This window comes from Pinus tabuliformis, chromosome Q (genome assembly GCF_031772625.1).
Source record: "Pinus tabuliformis cultivar Carrire ecotype Pingquan chromosome Q, CPIR1, whole genome shotgun sequence".
NCBI lineage: Eukaryota > Viridiplantae > Streptophyta > Pinopsida > Pinales > Pinaceae > Pinus > Pinus tabuliformis.
Window position 1 is genome coordinate 339,595,834 of NC_142296.1, and position 22,821 is coordinate 339,618,654.

General features: G+C 37.4%; 1 protein-coding gene across 4 annotated transcripts in view; it reads right to left on the bottom strand.

The window, feature by feature from the left end:
* The window catches only part of CPFTSY (signal recognition particle receptor protein, chloroplast (FTSY)), a 230,767-nt gene that overhangs the window by 151,425 nt on the left and 56,521 nt on the right, over window positions 1-22,821 (bottom strand). The gene's annotated exons all lie outside the window — the stretch shown is intronic.

Consider the following 22,821-nt stretch of genomic DNA (forward strand, 5'->3'; position numbering starts at 1 on the left):
TTTACTTCTAAGTAAATCCACAATGTAGGATAACCATTGGAAGTAGTTGGCATTGTCAAGAATAACTAAACATGGACATTCCATTTTAAAAGAAACTGAAGCTGAAGATGTTGAAACTAAGTGTTCCAATGGAAAGATCTCGAAAAATTAGACTAATTCAAAAAAAACGGCTCTAAAAACAACTTCTGGATGAAGAAGTTATGGCTTTTTGAAGAAACGTTGTTGAAGATGCCGACGGACTACGTGAATGTTGGGAAGTGAATGATAATGTTATATTTAACCGCCCCCCACACCCCCCCCCCCTCCGCCTTCCAAACTTAATCTAATTAGCTCACTTTTAACAAAAAAGATTACTTTATGTGACCCACTTTTATAAATAAGTGAAAGTCACTTTTACAATGGTACTTTATGAACTACTCACTAAATTGTAACTTAAATAAAAGATAAAGTGACTTCAGAATTATAAGTGACTCACTTTTTATTATGGGCGAGCACACTTTTACATAAAGTAACTTTAAAACATAAGTTACATGCGCTTTTTGAAAAAGTAACTCAACAAAAAGAAAGACTTGAACCCAAGACCTCTATTCTCATAAGGTAACTTTAGACTAAGTGAGCTAGTTTGAAAGGTTAGTAATTTTTGGAAAGAAGGGTTTTTTTTTTTTTTTGCTCACTGAAGCTTTGGAGTGTGTGTTTGCTTGGAAAACCTCTTTTTGCCTACAAAAAACACAACCCAAAACGAACATGCAAAAGAAATCCAAGCCTTACGGCTTAGAGTCAGATTTGGCCGGAAACTAAACATTTTCCTCAATGTTTCTGATTTTCCGAGATCACACTGAGGGGCAGCGGAAAATAGCATATGCATGAGAAAAATCCTTCCTTTATGTTTATGGTTTGCCCAGATCGCACAGAGTCGCGGGGTAAAGAGCATACGCAAAAAGCAAAGGTATACATCTGGTAAGGAAAAAAATTATAGAGGACTATAAACCGAAATAAACAGAGAGATAAATAATTGTAACTGCAAATAAAGATTGTATACCTCCAGATCTTAAAAATGACGTAGCTAGGCCTACCGGAAAACTTTTCGCGTGAAACGAAACGGGTTCCTCACTAGAACAGATGCTCCTAACACAATAGAGCAGTCCTCTCAGCCCAAAAGCAGTCAGAAACAGTAGATTTACGAAACGACAGTCGGATGCAATTGTACCGACTTCGGATTTGGATCACCAACGAATGCGGCCCTCGAATAGCTCTAATACCATGTAGGAATTTGCAGGGTACGTTCCTCAGATAGAACACCAAAAGACACCACTCACAAATAGATAACAGATCAATACACCAGTATTCTTGACGTGGTTAAAACCCTCAAAGAGGGAAACAGTCCACGGCCTGAGCCAACCATAGTTTTAAAATTCGGCCGATTCGAAACGGAAACGGCCGAGTTGATCCGTTTCATTGCCCAAAAATGTGACTCGGTGGAGGAAACGGTTCAGTAGGCCGAGTCATGGCTGACTCGGCCAACTCGGTCGTTTCTGTATTGACTCGGCCGAGTCATAACCAGTGGCCTGTAACCCCATCAAAACAGCGATTTGACATTTTTTAATGACATTTTGAAGTGTTTGCTGATTGGTTTGAACTCCAATGTGTTTTATGAATTAGTTAAATGTTATTTAGGTCCATTTCCCCCTCCCAAACCCTATTTAACACACTCAAATGCTCTCTACTATTTATATGCTATTCAAATTTCATGGTAATGTTAAATTCTTAAAGTAAAAGTGACATTCTCCTTAATCTTCATTTTCATCCTTTTACTTAAATTTTTAACATTACCATGAAATGACTCAGGATGTTTGAGAGTGGTTTCGGCCTCATTGGATTTCATATGGAGAAAGTAGAATTTTAGATTTCATTCAAAATCCAGCAGACTTATCAGTTTTTCAGGATTTCAGGATTGGAGGATTGCAATGTTTCCATTGAATTTTGTCATGTATTAGGGTATGGAAGTCGTATTTAATCAAGAGCACCAATCCCTCTATGTACCTTGATGTTAGTGACATTGGTTGTCGAACTCCTCTGGGATTCGTTCCTAAACCAAGAGCTTCTGAAAATGTCGCTCCCGCTCCCGTTTTCGCTCCTGCTCCCAAGTAACACAAAGAAGAGAAACCGTTTGGATCAAAAATGGTTAAATGATCTAGTTTATGTCCAATACAACCTCCGGCTCAGATGAAACCATTTGCTGAACAAAAGACCTGATTCAGATCCCATTGTGTTGGAAGACATTGATCCAACATCAGATTGGGTAGTGGACAGTCGTCCAGCAGAGTTTGATCCTGATGAGGATCTTGATTTAGATTTAGATATTGAGACATCAGTTGAACTTGAACATGTTGTTCAGTTGAATGTAGATCCCAATCCACCAAGCTCAGTCTCACAGCCAACAAGGACTCCAGTTGTAGGTGCTTCCTCTGCTCAGCCACGACAGAAGCGCAGCCGCATATCTACTCTATCTCAGCTTGCATCTGCTGCAGTTGCACAGCCTGCTAGTGCAGTTGCACAGCCTGCTAGTGGTACCACTTCTATAGCTGCAATTGGAGATTATGATAAGGAGGAGGAGCCATGGGGCCCCCTATCTGACTCTGATGATGATCCAGAGATTGATCGACATGATCTTGGCTCCTCTGGCAGTAGCTACTAGCTAGTAGCTGTAGTACTAGTACTGGAGTCTGGTCACAGTTTACTTTTGTTGTAGAGGCCATTTCTAGCCTCCTTGGTTATGTGTTTTTTGTTTTGAGTCTTTGATCATGTATGACAGTTGACTATGTATTGCCATTGGGTACCATTTTGATATAATGGATTTGGTTCATGAGCCTACTTTGATCATATGTTGTCTTTCATCTATATTATAATGCTGTGTGTTTGGATTCTGGAAACATGAATGAAAATCTTTAAAATTATGTTTAAAATCTTTAAAATTATGTTTTTTTATAAAAAAAATAAATATTTAATGTATTTTTTACAATGAGCAAGTCATTGAAATCGAGCCGGCCGAGTCATTACCGTTTCGGAGTCGATCCTCGGCCGAGTCGGAGTCGGAGTCGGAGTTTTAAAACTATGGAGCCAACGCGGCCACTTCAGACAATTTATTAATGTAGAAGAAAGAAAATTTACACAAGCTTCTCTCACGAACGGTCACCTTACAAATGAACCTCCATGCTCTTTAAATAGAGATCATGGACCAATCGGGTGTTAAGCCACGGATCAAGTGTCGGTAATACCGAGGAGAGAATGAACAATCGGATCACTTTATGTCCAGAACATATTGTGACCATCGGATTGTAAGTTACAAAAAGTACATAGTAAAGAAACACACTTTACCTACCTATACACTAGACTAAGTCATACTTAACTATTTCCTATACATAGTAAAGAAACACACTTTACCTACCTATACACTAGACTAAGTCATACTTAACTATTTCCTATGTGTTGGAATATCCTAACACAGTAGATTCATAAGGCAGTTTGATTTAGCTGAAAGGGAGGTCAATTCAGCTTCCAGAGGCCAAGGAAATTTTCTAGAGGGTCGGAGAGTCACTTCCAGCAAAAGAGACAGGCAAAACGGCTTGATCTGTGACTGATTTGAGCCACACGTGTGAGGGTCTGAGCAGAGGAAGCGCAGAAGGGCATGTGCAAAGGTTGGACAGCCAGTTTTTGAGAGAGCCAGAGGCCAGGATTGCTTGTGGAGAGAGAGAATTTTCTCTCATAATTTTTGTCAGACATTTGTTGTTTGGATAGCAAATTTGGAATCCATAGATTGTACTCAAAATTTCACTATTGCATAATAATAAAACCCTCATCTGCTGCATCGATTTTCCGCATTGGGTTTTTCCAGGGACAATTAAAAACAACTTTGTTAATTTTTATGTGTGTGCACCTATATGTCTCCGTTCCTCTTTATTTTTCGCAGTGTTTATATTTGTGAAGAATTGCAATGTGATTTATTCGTTGTTTGCCGTAGCAAATAAACTATATAATTAATCAGTTAAAAGAATAAATTTCCAATTGCTGCAATTTAAGGAAATTTTCACAAATTTATGGTGACATGTTTATGAAATGTCTCAATTCATTGAATGGGTGCACCTTTGAATGATTGAAAGGCTGCTTTGAGCATTCATTTAAGACATCCATTTTTTATTTGATTCAAGCAATTATACTTCTCAATGGAATGAATGGTGATGACAATATATGTTGAAGAACACAATTACATGGTCTCTCGCATAATTCTAAACAAGAAATACCCTTAGAGATTTAGGCTAGAGACGTGTTCCGGCGTCTATAAATAACAACAGGATCTGTCTTTAGGCAAGTAAAACTACAATGTGGGAATCTTATACATAAGGAAACCCCGTGATTTTAGGAGGCTACACATTAAGCTTAAAGCTCACCTTGTTGGAGGTCCATGTTACCCCTGTTGGTAACCATACGGATAGTATTGCATTAGACAGAACCAAACATGGACATTACTTCCACATGCCTCGAGTATATCGGAAATCCCCCTAGGTCTTTTGAAACTAGCCAATCGCTCACCTAACTAGTACAGTGCACCAAAAATAGCATTTGGGAAGATTACTCCTCATATTGGCCTTGTGTCGATACATCTAAGGGCCATAGTACTAGGTGTTGAAATTCGATTGAAAGCTAGAATTTTTTATCTTGATAAATACTTGTGAAGGTGTCATTGTTCTTTTAGCCTTTCTTTATTCTTCATCAAGCAATTATACTTTAACAATTTAAACATTCAAGTACAAGATAAATAGAGATCACAATGCACAAGAGACAAGAGACACCAGAAATTAGGCCAATGGCTAGGGAAAAACCAACAAGGGGAAAACCCATCAATCATTTCCTTATAGAATCTTTCTCAACAAGAGAAATCCAAGTGATAGACAAACTGAACTATAGTAACTAGATAACCATTCTCCAAATCCCAAGCCAACCCTCCAAGGCGAAGATTGTTAATCAAGGTTGTCATTGATGTCAATATGGCATTTGTGGAGATGGAAAATATTCTTGTGATAACCCTTTTGTGATGGCATGTATATCCCTATATTGAATAATTCTCATGATGCCCTAAGGAATCCCCAACCCTAATCCTGTGTGTATTAATGAAATTCTTGCATTAATAAGCATACCCATGATGCATTATCTAATGAAGCCCTAGATGCCCATGATCTATCTTGGATGATCTGATGATGCATGATGATGAATCTCTTACCATGAAACACTTCTATGATGCATGATTAAATGTTTATTGGCAAATAGAATGCCCCAAGCCCTAAATATCTTGTGAAATAATGATTCCCCAAAGATGCCCTTATCCTAAAAAGCTATAAAGGCCTAAGACCGTGAAGAAGGAGCCCTAGACATAAAATCCTAATGGCTTCCATAAATAAAATAATGACAATTTCACAAATATGACTTTCTTGGTGGTAAAATGACTGCATTTAGGGAAGGACTTGGCATAAGCTCATAGAGGACATTTTCCCCTTTCCAACGAGCTATTACACGCCCTCTAACTCTTATTAGATTGGGAGAAAATGATTTTTTAAGTTTATTTAAGGACAGTCACAAAGAAAAATATTTTTTTTCGACCTTAGAGGCACCTTTTCTCAATGGGACCTAGACCATCTTAAAGAGGATTTTTTTGCTCTTTCTAAAGAGCCCTTGCCCCAAAACTCCCAGTAGTTAGTGAGAAATTGATTTTTTTAAGTTAGAAAAAATATTTGGCAGCCTAGCCGACCAACAAAAAGAACATTCATTCAAGTCGCCTGCTCCCAGAAGATGTGTCCCTTCATTTGGAAGATGAAATCACTATAAATAGAAGTCTCAACACTTCATTTTCATGATCAAATTCGGTGAAAAACACAGAGAAGAAAAACAGAAATAAGACAGGAGGCCGAGGAGGACAGAGAAGACATTATTATTTGGGCAAATTCTTTTTTTGGTTTTCTGTGATTGATAGTTGGGCTAAACAGTACTACAGCAAACCTGTGACAAGTGTGTGTGGACAGCATTGCAGAAGTTCACAATTTCTGGCATCTATACCTTGAAACTGTGACAGGGACAGTGTTATCAAGCTCGGATTAGGTTATGTGGAAGAAGTATATCTATAATTGCTGTAGCTCGGACTGTGATAGCATTACAGTCCTCGGACTATCACAGAACCTTAGAACTGTGGAGCCTATTACAGTAGGACTGTGATTCAGATTACTTGACCGTGGCTCGGACAAGGGTATAGCACAGTTGCACAGTAGCTTGGATTCACCTTTTGATCTCGGACAGTGGTGGAGTATAGTGCAACAAACATAATAACAGTGGCTTGAAGATTCTGATCTCCCTGTGACTGTGGTACAGTATTACCACCTTGATTGCAGCAAATTCTAAGTGAAAGGCCAAGTGAAGGCAAAAAGTACTCTTGGAGAAGACTATTAAAGATACCTTGTTGGGCAAGCATTGTGAAGACCAATATTGGACAGTGAAGTTTTTGAAGCCAAATCCACACTCAATTTTGGAGAGCAGATTTTGACTCGGAAGTAGTTTTGGAGAAGTTCTAAAAACCTTGAAGCTTTGAAGACATTCTTATAGGGCACACTTGGAGCAGCCTTATTAAAGAATTATGGTGAAGACCTGAGAGCAGCATTTGAGCATCGTTTGGAGGAACCTTGACAATCTTTTGCTTGAGAAGGATCATTGTAAAGCAGCGCTTGAACCCTTGAAGAAAACTTAAGCATCCTATTGAAGATACCTTGGAGCATTACTGAAGACCTTGTGAAGACATCTTGAAGCTGGTCTTCGAGACACCCTTCAGATCATGATGCGTTGAAGTCATCATGAGGTGACCTTGAAGAAGTTTTGTTTGGGTAACATGAAGAGCAATGGTGACACCTTCATGTGAAGAACAAGGTTGTCATTGATGACATGACGTGGAGACTAAGTGAAGGCATTGCTGAAGATTGATAGGGCTCGGTGAAGAAGACATTGGGAGCCGTGAAGTACAACTAAACACATCTTGATGAAGTAAAGCAAGGGTTGGAGCCCAAGAGGTTGGAGCCTCGAAAAGGCAAGGTTGGTGCCTTGGAGGATAGGGTTGGAGCCCTAGAGGATTGGTGTCCTCAAGAAACCAAGTTGGAGCCTGTACCAGAGAAGGGTTGGTGCCCTAGGGGTTGGAGCCTCTAAACGCAAGGTTGGTGCCTTGAGAAGATAGGGTTGGTGCCCTAGAGGTTGGAGCCTCACAAAAGTCCAAGTTGGTGCTTGGAAACAGGTTGGAACCTGGGAGATTGAAGATTGGTGTCTTCATCTAGGGTTGGAGCCCTATATACATTGTACATGATTTATTGTAAATAAAAAATTAATAAAAGCATTTATTCGTATTGTTCATTTTGTGTTCTAAATATAAGTGATCTAGCTAGTAAAAATAACAATTGAAAAGAAATATTGATTCACCCCCCTCTCAGTATTTCCAACAATTGGTATTAGAGCCAGTACCTTCACTCAAAGCCTAACAACTTGAAGGTTGATTATTAGAACACAAATGGCGAAGCCAAGGAAGAAAGTCTCCAATCCTCCTAAAAATGTGTCTCCCTCAACCACCGAAATTGAATTCAATCAATTTGTAAAGGCTCCATTGTTCAATGGAAACTTTGATATATGGGAAGCAAGAATGAGGAATTTCTTAAAGACTCAAGGCATTGAAGTCTGGAAATCGGTAATTGTTGATAGCATGATGGATGGAAAATCCAACGAACATAATAAAAGAGCAATGAAAGCAATCTTGAATGGGATACCTGATTCTATGAAGGCCAATTTTAAAAAATGTTCGTCAGCAAAAGGCATATGGGATAAACTTCATGATCTTCACTCAAAAGGAGCATTGACAATGACCTCTAATCAAGAAAATGATGGAAAACAAGAAGGAAATCCAGAGCCCATCAAGGAAGCTAAAGATAAGAGTGATAACATCAAGTCTAAAGAAGATCTAGAAGGTGAAGAAAATCTCCTCACTAAACTTATGGCTACCATAGAAGAGATTAACAATTTGAAAAACGAAAATGAGGAACTTAAGAAGAAAGCGCAAATTGGTGACTAGGACAAGACAAGGAAGGAAGAAAGAGATGAGGAGCTCACCAAGATTAAGGAAGAATTTCATCAAAACAAGAGAAAGCATCATGAAGAAGTCATATCTATGACAAATCAATCGGATAAGGCAAAGAAACAGGAAGATACCTTGCCAAGCCACCTTGAACAAAGGCACAAGAGCTTGAACAAACTTGAAGCATAAATTGGTCAATACAGGGAAGAGGTCTCCTCCCTTAGATCTCAACTAGAAGAAGCAAGGAAACAAGCACAAGGAGCTGAGAAGGTGATGGAAGCTTTGACATTCATAGAAGGACAAGTTGATGAAGCAAAAAAAGAGAGAAACACCATGATATGCCAACTAGAAGAAAAGGATGATGACATCACCAAGTTAAAATCAGAAATCACTTCGCTTAAGGCCCAATCATGTGAAGCAACCAAGATGATGGAAGAAATGGAGATCATTCTATCAAATAAGGATGAAGAATGCAAGAAAATAAAGGAAGAAATTGTCTTTCTTAAAAAGGAAGTTGACTTGCTGAATAAGAACTTGAAAAGTTCTCAAACCCTAGATGACATCCTAAGTCATCAAATGTCTCCCCTTGATAAATCAGGGCTTGGCTATGCAGGTGAATCCTCAAGCAAAAATGATAATGCTTCAAACAACAAGGATGTGAGGAAGCTTGGAATAAATGTTGATGCCCCCCAGCGAAGGCAAGAGTCAAATTGACATTTGCAAAAATCCTACTCCAAAAAGAAATGCAGATGGTGTCAAGGATGCAAGAAGCAATGATTATCATCAAAGGATCCCAAGGCAAAAAGACTTCAAAAGTACATAAAGAAAGCCTTCTTCTCCCAGGTACCAAAGTATATTTCTTGATTATTGCAATGCTTGTACAAACTTTGGGCACATGGCAAAAGATTGTAGGGCATATCACAAAGACATATTTAATGGTCCCTGTCAATCTTCGAGAAGAAATTTTGCAAGAAGTCATGAATTCTTATTCATGAACAACATAGAGTACTTCAAGCGTCATAACATTAGACATATAGCATGTGATTGTAACTTGACTTGGGCCCCTACACAAGCTAGAACTGTGCCAGAGAAGAAAGTTACACAAGTATGGTGAAGGAAGCAAATTGAATCCAGAAGTCTCTTGAACACTCTGGCCAACAACACATGTTGTTGACCTAATGAAATTATCCTTGATATTCCAAGTATTTGATGGGGATACTCTACCAAAAGGAATATCATGCATATAGTTAGGGGGAGCTTATGATGATTAGGCATTCTTGCAGAAGCTATCTATGAATGGACCCTATGAAATTCTTGATGAGTCACACATGAACAATCATATTTTGATAGATCATCTCTTGGGAGCAACTCCATTGAAGAACATTATTCCTTACTTATTCGATGGACTATTGTTAAAAATTTCTTCGACTTGATAACAAGGCAGAAATCTTTCTTGTCTAAAGAAGCTAGAGGAGTTTATGCAAGCAGGGGGAGTTGGTTCATCACATGAAGAAATGTAAATACATATATCATTATAACGGATAAAACATATAAATAATATAAATATAATGAAAAAGATAATAATCATAAATAATAATTAGTTAACTAGTAATTAGGTTGAAGAGGCATGTCTAAATGAGACATGACTCTTCATGAAGAGACGCTTGATATATAAGCAAGCCTCTCATTCTCATTTGTAAATCTTATTCATCATTCATTCTTATTTTATTTTATTTAATATATAATATTTGTATCCTCATAGATATCTTGATATTCCAAGTCTTTTGGAGTAATTAATTTGTAGAAGGAACTTTGTTCGCTTCATTTGGTATCAGAGCAGTTCGGTCCTCTAGGTTGCTTAACCGGTGCACAGAGCTCGTTCTCCGATCTAGGTCCTTGGCTATCAAAATTCGTCAACCTTGTTGCCGTACAATTGAAGCATTTTGCTCAGAATTTGGGAGTTTCTCCTTTTCTCCGTTTTTCTAGGCCTTTGGCCATTTAAAAAAAAAAATATATATATATATATATATATATATATAAGTAAATAAAATAAGAAAAAAAAAAGAAGAAGAAGAAAAAAGTTAAAGAAAAAACAGGGATACAAAAGCTCTTATGTGAAAGGTAAATATCACTTTTTACAGGAGGTTTTAAAAACAACCCATGGTATTTTAAAAGTTAAAGAAAAAACAGGGATACAAAAGCTCTTACGTGAAAGGTAAATATTACTTTTTACAGGAGGTTTTAAAAACAACCCATGGTAATAGCCCATGGTATTTTAAAAGTAAAATAAAAAACAAAAGGGATACAAAATCTCATACCAAGTGATATTTAAAACTTTTTACGTGGAGAAGCCCGTGGTTTTAGAAACAACCCATGGTATTTTAAAAGTAAAAGATATTTTGATAACATTGGAGAAAAAAGGTGTGATCTAAATAATTTTAATCGTTCAAATCTAAAGATTGTGACCGTACCAAGAGTCACGTCTCATCCAAATTTTTTGAGAAAAAAAATATTATTATAATTATAAAAAAGGATACTATATAAGCCTTATATAGTTACATATAAAAGGAAAAGTGGGTCTCAAAAAAGTATATATAAATTTTATATAATTATAATTTTATAATATATATAAATTAAAATTATATAATATATATTTTTTATTTTTATATATAAAAAAAAGGTTATTATTATATAAAAAAAATTATTAAAAGAGTGAAAAAAGAAGAAGAAGAAGAAGAGAATATTTGAAATATATATATATATATATATATTAGATTTTTATAAGAGAGAAGTGGAATATATTTTATAGATTAAGAGAATATATAAAATAAAATAAATAAAAAAAAAAAGAAAAAAAAAGAGTGATTTAAAAAGGTATTTAATATTTAAAGAGTAAAATGGAGACTAGTAATGAAAGGTTTCCTAAAACCTTTAGTAAAAGTGTTGATACATTATTTAAAATCAAAGGATCGCTCGCAGGAAGAGATATCATAATCACTATCAGTCCTGCTGAAAAAAGTAATTATGTTAGTCCTAAATGTGCTAACCAATTGGTGATTCCTGAATCAAATATAGTTGAAAAGAATACTCTTGGCGAATATGACAAACAATATGACATAAGCAATCTACACCTAAGTATTGGAGATTACACTTTTACCTCACAATTCACCGTGAAAACCTTATATTCTAACGATAGTGACATTGTTTTGGGATCACCATGGATGGAAACTCTAGGTTCCTTTATTCTAAATACAAAAAAAAAGTTTTTGACATTTTCTTACAAAAAGAAGAAAATAATGCTCCAAGATTTTACACTAGAACCAAACTCAGTAACGCCAGAAGATATCTCAGATATTTCAAAAGTAATTTCTCAAGAAGGTAAAAAAGTATTACAAAATATGCAAAACGAAATTAATAAAATCACTGTTGATAAAAATGAAGAAGTTTCCCGACTTAAAATCCATAGTGAAAAATTGCTGACGCAAATTAAGAAACTTAAGAAGGATAAGAAGTCGTTAGAAAACCAGGTACAACAACTTATCAAGAAGGAAGCATTAAATGTAGGAATTCAAGTTGATGACAAAACAACAAATACCGATCCAATGAATATGACAACTCAAGAAGACAAGTCAGTTGAAGAAACGACACACGTAGATGTTGCAGTTCAGACAATGAACATCCCAAGTGAATGTTCCATAACCAACTCAACAACGTCTTCGCCAGAAGAAAATATAAAAATTGCCACATGCCCAATAAGGGAAAGTCAAACCAAAAAAGTTCCCTATCAACATCCAAATCGTGAGAATAGACAACTCAACCAATCTACGTATCAGGACCATTCAGACCAGAAACAACAAATTGATGTTTTAGAGAATAATGACGTAAAATCAATCTCGTCTTATGATGCCAAGTCGTTACAAAGTTCTAGTGATCATAATACTATACAGAAGATTAATCTGGGATGGTCTGATCCCTTTTCAGTGCGACAATTCTGTTTGTCACTAAGAAGATCATATCAGCATGTATCGACGAAGATGATTGTTCCAAGACAGAAAGACGTTTGAAGCCGAAAAAGAGATCAAGCCTTTTGTCATCAACAAGCTTTGAGGACAAAGCTTTTTGAGGAAGGAGGCAATGTAACAAATAAAATATATAAATAATATAAATATAATGAAAAAGATAATAATCATAAATAATAATTAGTTAACTAGTAATTAGGTTGAAGAGACATGTCTAAATGAGACATGACTCTTCATGAAGAAACACTTGCTTGGTATATAAGCAAGCCTCTCGTTCTCATTTGTAAATCTTATTCATTATTCATTCTTATTTTATTTTATTTAATATATAATATTTGTATCCTCATGGATATGTTGATATTCCAAGTCTTTTGAAGTAATTAATTTGTAGAAGGAACTTTGTTCGCTTCAATCATGGACCACATTGTTAAAAGGAAGAGTACCATGACAGGGGGAGTAACATACCTATGAAGAACTACTATCGATGAAGAAAAGAAGCAGCCTGACAGGGGGAGTACTTGGGCACCCCATTTGCCATTGATGTCAAAGGGGGAAAGAATGTTGGAAGGGCAAGAATATTGCCATCAATGACAAAGGGGGAGATTGTTAATCAAGGTTGCCATTGATGATTGTTAATCAAGGTTGTCATTGATGTCAATATGGCATTTGTGGAGATGGAAAATATTCTTGTGATAACCCTTTTGTGATGGCATGTATATCCCTATGTTGAATAATTCTCATGATGCCCTAAGGAATCCCCAACCCTAATCTTATGTGTATTAATGAAATTCTTGCATTAATAAGCATACCCATGATGCATGATCTAATGAAGCCCTAGATGCCCATGATCTATCTTGGATGATCTGATGATGCATGATGATGAATCCCTTACCATGAAACCCTTCTATGATGCATGATTAAATGTTGATTGGCAAATAGGATGCCCTAAGCCCTAAATATCTTGTGAAATAATGATTCCCCAAAGATGCCCTTATCCTAAAAAGCTATAAAGGCCTAAGACCATGAAGAAGGAGCCCTAGACATAAAATCCTAATGGCTGCCATAAATAAAATAATGACAGTTTCACAAATATGACTTTCTTGGTGGTAAAATGACCTCATTTAAGGAAGGACTTGGCATAAGCTCATAGAGGACATTTTCCCCTTTCCAACGAGCTATTACACGCCCTCTAACTCTTATTAGATTGGGAGAAAATGATTTTTTAAGTTGAAAAAATATATAATTTAAGGACAGTCACAAAGAAAAATATTTTTTTCGACCTTAGAGGCACCTTTTCTCAATGGGACCTAGACCATCTTAAAGAGGATTTTTTCCTCTTTCTAATGAGCCCTTACTTGCCCTGAAACTCCCAGTGGTTAGTGAGAAATTAATTTTTTTTTTTAAGTTAGAAAATTTTATTTGGCAGCCTAGCCTACCAAAAAAAAAAAAAAAACAATCAGCCCCAAGGGTTAGCTCAATCGGTCAAGTCGGGGCCTCACCAATGGGAGGTCACAGGGTCGAAACCCGAAAGCTCTTGGGGTTAGGTCTGTGGTGACCGAGGGGTGGACCCCCTTCGGGTGGGGTCCACCCAGATTTCTCGAACCTGGAGTAGCGGATCAACTGACCAGGGTCTGTGAACCAGCTGGTAAAAAAAAAAAAAAATTCATTCAAGTCGCCTGCTCCCAGAAGACGTGTCCCTTCATTTGGAAGATGAAATCACTATAAATAGAAGTCTTAACACTTCATTTTCATGATCAAATTCAGTGAAAACACACAGAGAAGAAAAACAGAAATAAGACAGAAGGCTGAGGAGGACAGAGAAGACATTATTATTTGGGTAAATTCTTTTTTTTGGTTTTCTGTGATTGATTGTTGGGCTAAACAGTACTACAGCAAACCTGTGACAAGTGTGTGTGGACAGCATTGCAGAAGTTCACAATTTCTGGCATCTATACCTTGAAACTGTGACAGGGAGAGTCTTATCAAGCTCGGATTAGGTTCTGTGGAAGAAGTATATTTATAATTGTTGTAGCTCGGACTGTGATAGCATTACAGTCCTCGGACTGTCACAGAACCTTAGAACTGTGGAGCCTATTACAGTAGGACTGTGATTCAGATTACTTGACTGTGGCTTGGACAAGGGTATAGCACAGTTGCACAGTAGCTTGGATTCACCTTTTGATCTCGGATAGTGGTGGAGTATAGTGCAACAAACATAATAATAGTGGCTTGAAGATTCTGATCTCCTTGTGACTGTGGTACAGTATTACCTCCTTGATTGCAGCAAATTCTAAGTGAAAGGCCAAGTGAAGGCAAAAAGTACTCTTGGAGAAGACTATTAAAGATACCTTGTTGGGCAAGCATTGTGAAGTTTTTGAAGCCAAATCCACACTCAATTTTGGAGAGCATATTTTGACACAGAAGTAGTTTTGGAGAAGTTCTAAAAACCTTGAAGCTTTGAAGACATTCTTATAGGGCACACTTGGAGCAACCTTATTAAAGAATTATGGTGAAGACCTGAGAGCAGCGTTTGAGCATCATTTGGAGGAACCTTGACAATCTTTTGCTTGAGAAGGATCATTGTAAAGCAGCGCTTGAACCCTTGAAGAAAACTTAAGCATCCTATTGAAGATACCTTGGAGCATTACTGAAGACCTTGTGAAGACATCTTGAAGCTGGTCTTCGAGACACCCTTCAGATCATGATGCGTTGAAGTCATCATGAGGTGACCTTGAAGAAGTTTTGTTTGGGTAACATGAAGAGCAATGGTGACACCTTCATGTGAAGAACAAGGTTGTCATTGATGACATGACGTGGAGACTAAGTGAAGGCATTGTTGAAGATTGATAGGGCTCGGTGAAGAAGACATTGGGAGCCGTGAAGTACAACTAAACACATCTTGATGAAGTAAAGCAAGGGTTGGAGCCCAAGAGGTTGGAGCCTCGAAAAGACAAGGTTGGTGCCTTGGAGGATAGGGTTGGAGCCCTTGAGAATTGGTGTCCTCATGAAACTAGGTCGGAGCCTGTACCAGAGAAGGGTTGCTTCCCTAGGGGTTGGAGCCTCTAAACGTGAGGTTGGTGCCTTGAGAAAATAGGGTTGGTATCCTAGAGATCCGAGCCTCACAAGAGTCCAAGTTGGTGCTTGGCAACAGGTTGGAACCTGGGAGATTGAAGATTGGTGTCTTCATCTAGGGTTGGAGCCCTATATACATTGTACATGATTTATTGTAAATAAGAAATTAATAAAAGCATTTATTCTTATTGTTCATTTTGTGTTCTAAATATAAGTGATCTAACTAGTAAAAATAACAATTGAAAAGAAATATTGATTCACCCCCCTCTCAGTATTTCCAACACAAAGAAGGCATCAATCAATGAAAGGGATGAAGGTCTCTTCTCGACTCTCTTTGGTACATTCCAAGACGAAGACATCTGGGTAATTGATAGCAGTGTTTTAAAACTCCGAGTCCAGTTCAAAAACGGCCGAGGGTCAGCTCCGACTCCGACTCGATATCGACTCGGCCGGTTTGATTTCAATGGCTCAGTCATTGTAAAAAATACATTAAGTATTTATTTTTTTTATAAAAAACCTAAATTTAAAGATTTTCATTCATGTTTTCAAACACAAAGCTTTAGAATATAGAGAGAAGACAACATATGATCAAAGTAGGCTCATGAATATATCCATTATATCAAAATGGCACTTAGTGCACTGTCCAATACAAAGTTCATACTTAGCCACCAATGCCAAGATTCTTTTCTTCCTCAACCTAAGGACAATCACTAGACTACAACAACAATAATACCAATTCTCTGCCCCTAATGAAGTCTCAAAACCCTTGATTTAATTATGTTCAAGCTCCAGAACAATCAAAGGTAAATATATATTTATTAGTCCATTGCCAAAACGTTTGCCATTTTAAAAACATTGTATGGCTCAATGCATTGTTTCCGTTTTCTAATTCATGCCACTAGGATAACCATACTTCGGCCTTGTAATTTTCAAAACTTTGTCACAGTGATAGATTACTTTAGGGCTATAAATATGCAATAAACAACAACCCAACCATTGATATGTAGAAGGCGGAACAACTTTTGACAAATGTGCTTCAGGATTTTTGTTAAAGAGTCGAGCCGACCGAGTCGGCCGAATTGTTATCAAGTTGACCGAGTCAATGACTGGCTTGGTAACAACCCGGCCAGCCATTCTGTTTCGGGCACCGAGCCGACCCGGCTAGGCATTGGATCGGTCTGACTCAGCCAAGTCGGAGTCAACTCGGCCGTTTTTTAAAACAATGACTAATAGTGGTGCATCAAGGCACGTGACTGGCCACTCCAACCGATTGAAGACTTTATCAAAAGGAAAATTTGCTTACTCTATGGAACTTGGAGACAACAAAAGTTATCATGTGAAAGGCATTGATTCAACTTCCATAAAACTCAAAGACAGAAGCAACATCCACCTCAACAACATTATATTTGTTCCAGGTTTGCACAAAAATTTACTTTCTATTTCAAGTTTAGAAGACAAAGGAGATAGAGTAGCCTTCATTGATGGAAAAGTAGTTGTTTGGGGAAAAGACTCAAGCATAGATCAAGCTAAAGTTATTGGTATCCGAGAAGGAAGGCTTTATAGATTAATATCTCCTGTAAACCAAGCCCTAGTTCACATTGAGATTAGTCCATGTGAACTTTGGCATCGAAGGTTTGGTCATCTACATTTCAAAATACTTCCAACTTTAAGTTCCATAGTAGATGGAATCCCGAATCTAAAGGAGGATCATGAAGGTGTCTGCAAGGGATGTGCATTGGGCAAGAATACCAAGAGACCATTTGGAAGCAGTGCTTCGTAGTTGAAAGAAATCTTGGATCTCATTCACTCTGATGTGTGTGGCCCTATGACTCCAAAATCACTTGGAGGCCATCTATACTATGTCACATTCATAGATGATCATTCAAGAAAGACCTGGGTTTACTTAATGAAAACCAAGGATGAAGTATTTACAAAATTTCAAGAATTCAAGGCTGAAGTGGAGAACCTTACAGAAAGAAGATTCAAGATACTAGGATTTGATAATGGAGGAGAATATACATCCAAAGAGATTATAGCATTATGTAAGGAGACTGGCATTAAGAGGGAGTTGATAGCCCCATACAATCCCGAACAAAATGGAGTCGCAGAAAGAAAGAATAGATCTATTGAAGAAAGTGTAAAAGCAATGTTACACGATCAAGATCTACCTAAGTTTCTGTGGGGAGAGGCAACAAAGATAGCAGTCTACATTCAAAATCGATGTCCTCACAGATCTCTAGATAACAAGACTCCAGAAGAAGTGTTCATTGGAAAGAAGCCATCTATAGATCATCTTCGGATCTTTGGGTGTCCTGTGTATATTCATATACCAAAGGACAAAAGAAAGAAGTTGGATCCTTCTGGTATGAAAGGTATATTTGTTGGGTATAGTAACTCATCAAAAGCTTATAGAATCTATATGAAAGATGGACATCACATTGAAGTTAGTCGTGATGTCATATTTGATGAGAGTATAGCATTCAAGAAGTCAAAAGAACTTTCTATAGATTCTGATGATGAAGAACGTTCGATATTTGAGGAAGGAGAAGAATCACACCATGAAGAAGAAGGGCCTAGTGAACCTGTTCAACCGTGGTCATTCCAGAAACAAGAAAAAGACCTAATTGGTTGAAATCCACACTACTTGATGCAGAAGGTCATGGGGCAGTGCAAGGATCATTTAGAGAAAGTAAGAGACCCAAGAAATATTTTGGGTATGTTGCATACATGACAAAATTAATAGAAGCAGAACCATCCACCTTTGAAGAGGTTGTAGAACATCAAGAATGGAAGGATGCCATGAATGAAGAATGGACTCTAGGAGATCGTACCTAGGCCCGAAGACAAATCTGTGGTTATTTCCAAGTGGATTTATAAGATCAAGCATGCAACTGATGGAAGTATAGATAAGTATAAAGCAAGATTTGTGGCTAGAGGTTTCTCTCAACTTGAATGGATCAACTATGAAGAGACATTTGCTCCAATAGCAAGATATACAATGATTCAATCATTAGTCTCTTTGGCAGCATGGATGGGATGGAACATCCACCAAATGGATGTCAAGACTGCATTTTTGAATGGCACTATAGATGAAGAAGTCTATATAGAATAACCCTTGGGATTTGAAGTCAAAGATAGGAAGGCATATGTTTACAGATTAAAGAAAGCATTATATGGCCTCAAGCAAGCACTAAGGGCATGGTATGCTAGAATGGATGCATACCTACAGAGAATAGGATTCTCAAAAAGTTTTGATGACTCGAACCTTTATATTAAGGTTGTAAATAATGAACATGTAATTATTCTTCTATATGTAGATGATCTTCTCTTGACAGGTGTAGAAAGTCGAATTGAAAAATGTAAGAAGCAACTGGCAACAGAATTTGGCATGAAGGATCTTGGGCTAATGCATTACTATTTGGGACTAGAATTCTGGCAAGGACCAAATGAAGTCTATTTGGGTCAAGGAAAGTTTGTGATCGACATACTAAAGAGGTTCAACATGATGGAATGTAAACCTATGACCACTTCGATGATCACAAACTTGAAGAGACTAAGGAGTTCTGAATCAAGCCCTGTGGATCCTTCCAGGTATAGGCAACTCATTAGCTCATTAATGTACTTGGTGAATACTCAACCAGACATATGTTTTGCAGTAAATGTACTTAGTCAATTCCAAGTGGAGCCAAAGCATGATCATTGGATAGCAGCAAATCATATTCTGACATATTTGTAAGGAAGCATCAACTACTGTTTGAAATATGATAAAAGGAATGATGTCCAATTGATTGGATACACAGATTCCGACTAGGGAGGCAGTGAACAGGATGGTAGAAGCACTACAGGAGAATGTTTCAGTTTAGGATCCTCAATGGTCTTTTGGATGAGCAAAAAGCAAGACATTGTTGCTTTGAGTAGTGCTAAGGTTGAATATGTTGCAGCATGGGAAGCAGAGAAGCAATATGGTTAAGGAAGATGTTATCCGACTTGTTTGAAGGACCAATGAACCTTACAGTGATACTTTGTGATAACACCAGTTGTATTTGTTTGTCTGAGGATCCAGTGTTTCATGGAAAGACAAAGAACATCAATAACAAGTATCACTATATTCGAGAGCTAGTACAAAATGGTGTGCTGCAGCTACGGTATATCTCCACTAATGAATAGGTAGTTGATATATTGACGAAATCACTTCCGAACAAGAAGCTTGTATACTTAAGCGACAAGCTTGGTTTGGTTGATTTGTCCTCCCTAATTGAGAGGGAGAGATAGACACAACATTCTTGTCTTCACTTGGGAAGAAAGAATGGAGGATTGAGTAACCATCTGGCATTCAATAGTCTTTGAGAATGTGTAGGGCATTCAAGATAAAAGTAATCGTGGACCGATATTCTTTGAGGATTAGCTACCCAAGATAAGAATAGTCCAATGGAAGGTCATACTCTGTGAACACCCAGCTGGAGTATGTACCCTGAGAGACAATGATGATGGTGTTTATACATCATTAGTCTCGCCAATATTGTGCTCTGATCTTGTGGAGAGATAGAGCTATTAGTCAAGGCCTTGCTATGTGACAATGTTGATTAATATGATGCTAGACAAAATGGTTACCAATCCGACTCTTCTTATGAGATCTCTTCAGATTGAGAATGACCATGTACCTCTTATGAATACCTCCCTAGTTAAGAGGGAGTGTTGAAAAATGTGTAACTAGGTTCGATCTTCATAAGTATGAAATGTATTCTTGTAAATATAAAATAAATAAATAAAAATAAAAAATAAAAATTATTACTATTATTATTATTATTATCATTATTATTGAAGCATGGGTTTCATGCTCAAGATCTTTTATTTTATAGGTCAAGCACCCATTGAGTGCTTCTACAGTTTGTCCTGGGTATAAGAATCATTGTCATATATTGAAGACCCTATGGGCACATTGTAAATTGTAAAGAAAAAATTATTTTGTCTTTAAAGTGTCAAAATACCTCCAAGATCAAGTTAGCCTAAAGAGCTATCAAGTCGGCCTACATGAAGAGCCACATCCACCCTTGAAGAAGCCTATATATAGAGAGGAACTCATCCTCCATTCATCACTCACTCATCTCTTATGCGAAGAAGAAGAAAGTGTGAAGAAGAGAATGTCGAAGAAGTCAAAGTGTTTTGGGTCTTATCTATCTCTCTGGGGAAGATCGAAGTTAGGGTTTCTGCGCTGGGATCTTCTGTGGTTCGATCTTGGAAGAAGAAGAGAAGGGAAGGCAAGCGAAGGTCTCTTAGGGCATCTTATTAGCCCTAAGACTCAAGACAAGGCAAGCGAAGTCAAGAGGAAGGCTATTAGAGGGAGATCGAAGTCTCCAAGAGAAGCAACAGCAGTTGCTGAAGGGGCAGAATTTCGGATCTACGGGGAGGTCGAAGATATTGCAGCAGGAGGTCGTGGTAAACTTGATCTTGGAGGGTATTTGTCTGAGTCTTTAGGTCATGGTATTCGTCAATTGAAAGATCTATAAGAAGAGAAGAGATTTACAGGTTTTCCCCTCAAGAGGAGGGGTTTTGGCCCTGGCTTGCAGCCTATATACTGTGTCATTGTTCTTATTGTTTTGGTAAATGTTTGATGTATTGCACATTGGAATAATAATGAACAAAGCTAATAAGTAAAAAGTAACACAAACAGTTATCAAGTAAAGAGAATTAACATATTCATTGCCCTATTGAATTCTCAACAATTCATTCAATCAAGAAGAAGTTCAATCAAAGGAAGAAGAAGTGACCTAAAGCCAGCGAAGAAAAGGAAGACTTCAAGGAAGGAGAATGTGAATTTTAAAAGACTGTTTTATGGCTGAAAACTGAAATTACTCACATGCAAAGAATTTTAGATATCATTTGCTGCAGCAGAGACCAAAATATTGCAGTCACTAAAGGAGGTCGAAAACAAGTGAAAGATAAGCCATTTTGTAAGTCGAGTTGAAGAAGAAGCCATTGTCCAAGCGAAGAAGAGAGAAGGGTAAATTCATTGTATTCTCTCACACGTGCAGAAACTAGGGTTTCTGCAGTAACCAAAATTGCAGTCATAAATTGCAAGTCTGAATTTGAGATCAAAGAAGAGAGTTGTAGCAGAAGTGAAGCAGGTTTGACTTGGGTTAACTCTGCTAGAAGAAAGTGCTTCAAAGGAAAAGTTTGAATTGGTCTTGGAGGGGACTTGGTCAAGGGTCATAGGTCTTGGAATCTGTCATTTGAAGTTCTATAAGAAGAGAAGAGTTCTTATGGGTTTTCCTTTCAAAAGGGCAGGTTTTGGCCCTGGTTGATAGCCTATATCTTTTGTCCTCTTGTCTCATTGTTCTTTATTGTTTGGTAGTTGTTTGATGATACAAACACTAATTATAATCAAGTGAAATACGAGGCTAATCAAGTTAAATACATCACAAGCAGTTAACAAAGTAAGAGAAATCACCTAATCTAGTTGCCCCTAGATTTCTCAACACTTTGGAGAGAGATGAATGAGCTATATATATAGCCTTCACTGGTAGTGAAAGGGTCCTGTCTATAAAAGTAGGCCGAATTAGGCATTTGGAGAGACAATAATATTTTTTTTTTTAATTCCATTTTCCTTCCTTTTAAATGTCCAAATGGGACATGATAAAAATATTTTTTTTTGACTCAAATAAATTTTTTTTTACTCTTTACAAAATGATAGAAAATACATTATGAAGACCGAACCTAGTTACAATTTCAACGCTCCCTCTTAACTAGGGAGGTATTCATAATGACTCATCGGGATATTCTCAAGTTGAAGACTTCTATAAGAAAGGATCTAGATTGATAAGCATCATCAATGATAACATCATCATAACTAGCATTGTCAAAATACCAAGGCCTTGTAACTTTGTAAGTAAGCTCTATCTCTCCACTAGATCAGAGCAAATGTTGGGAGACATTCCACATGACACCACACAACCGCCTCTTTGAGGCACCTACTCCACCTAGGTTCCCTAGAGTATGTCCTCCACAAGACCATTTCCTAATTCGATGTCACAGTGCTTGACACAAGAAATGTCAATCCACCGGACCATTCTTAAACCGGGTCAATGTACTTGACTTAGGGTGTTAATCCTAATTGGTCACAGTACATGACACAAGAATGTCAGTCCATGATGCTTATCCAATCTACCATTCTCCCTATCCGAGTCCATGTACTTGACTTAGGGTGTTAATCCTAATCGGTCACAATACATGACATAGGGAGAAAATAGGTGTCCATCCTCACTCCCTCTCAATCTTGGGAGGAGTTATCCACAAGCCCAAGCTTGTCTCGGAAGTACTCAAGCTTCCCTTACATCAGCAACTTGGTCATCCATAGAGATCTATTGTAGCTTCTCAGCTTCCATCTTCACCAGATATCAAATCATAATGTGCTTCAACCTTCCATGAAAAACCAAGTTCACTGACAATATTCATACTGCTTTGATCATTACAAAGTATCACAGTCGAATCCAACACTCCATCAAACATTTTATGTTTCAAAACTCATTGCACAACTATCATATATTCATCTTTTACAATGTGCAGTGCAACAAAATTCTACTT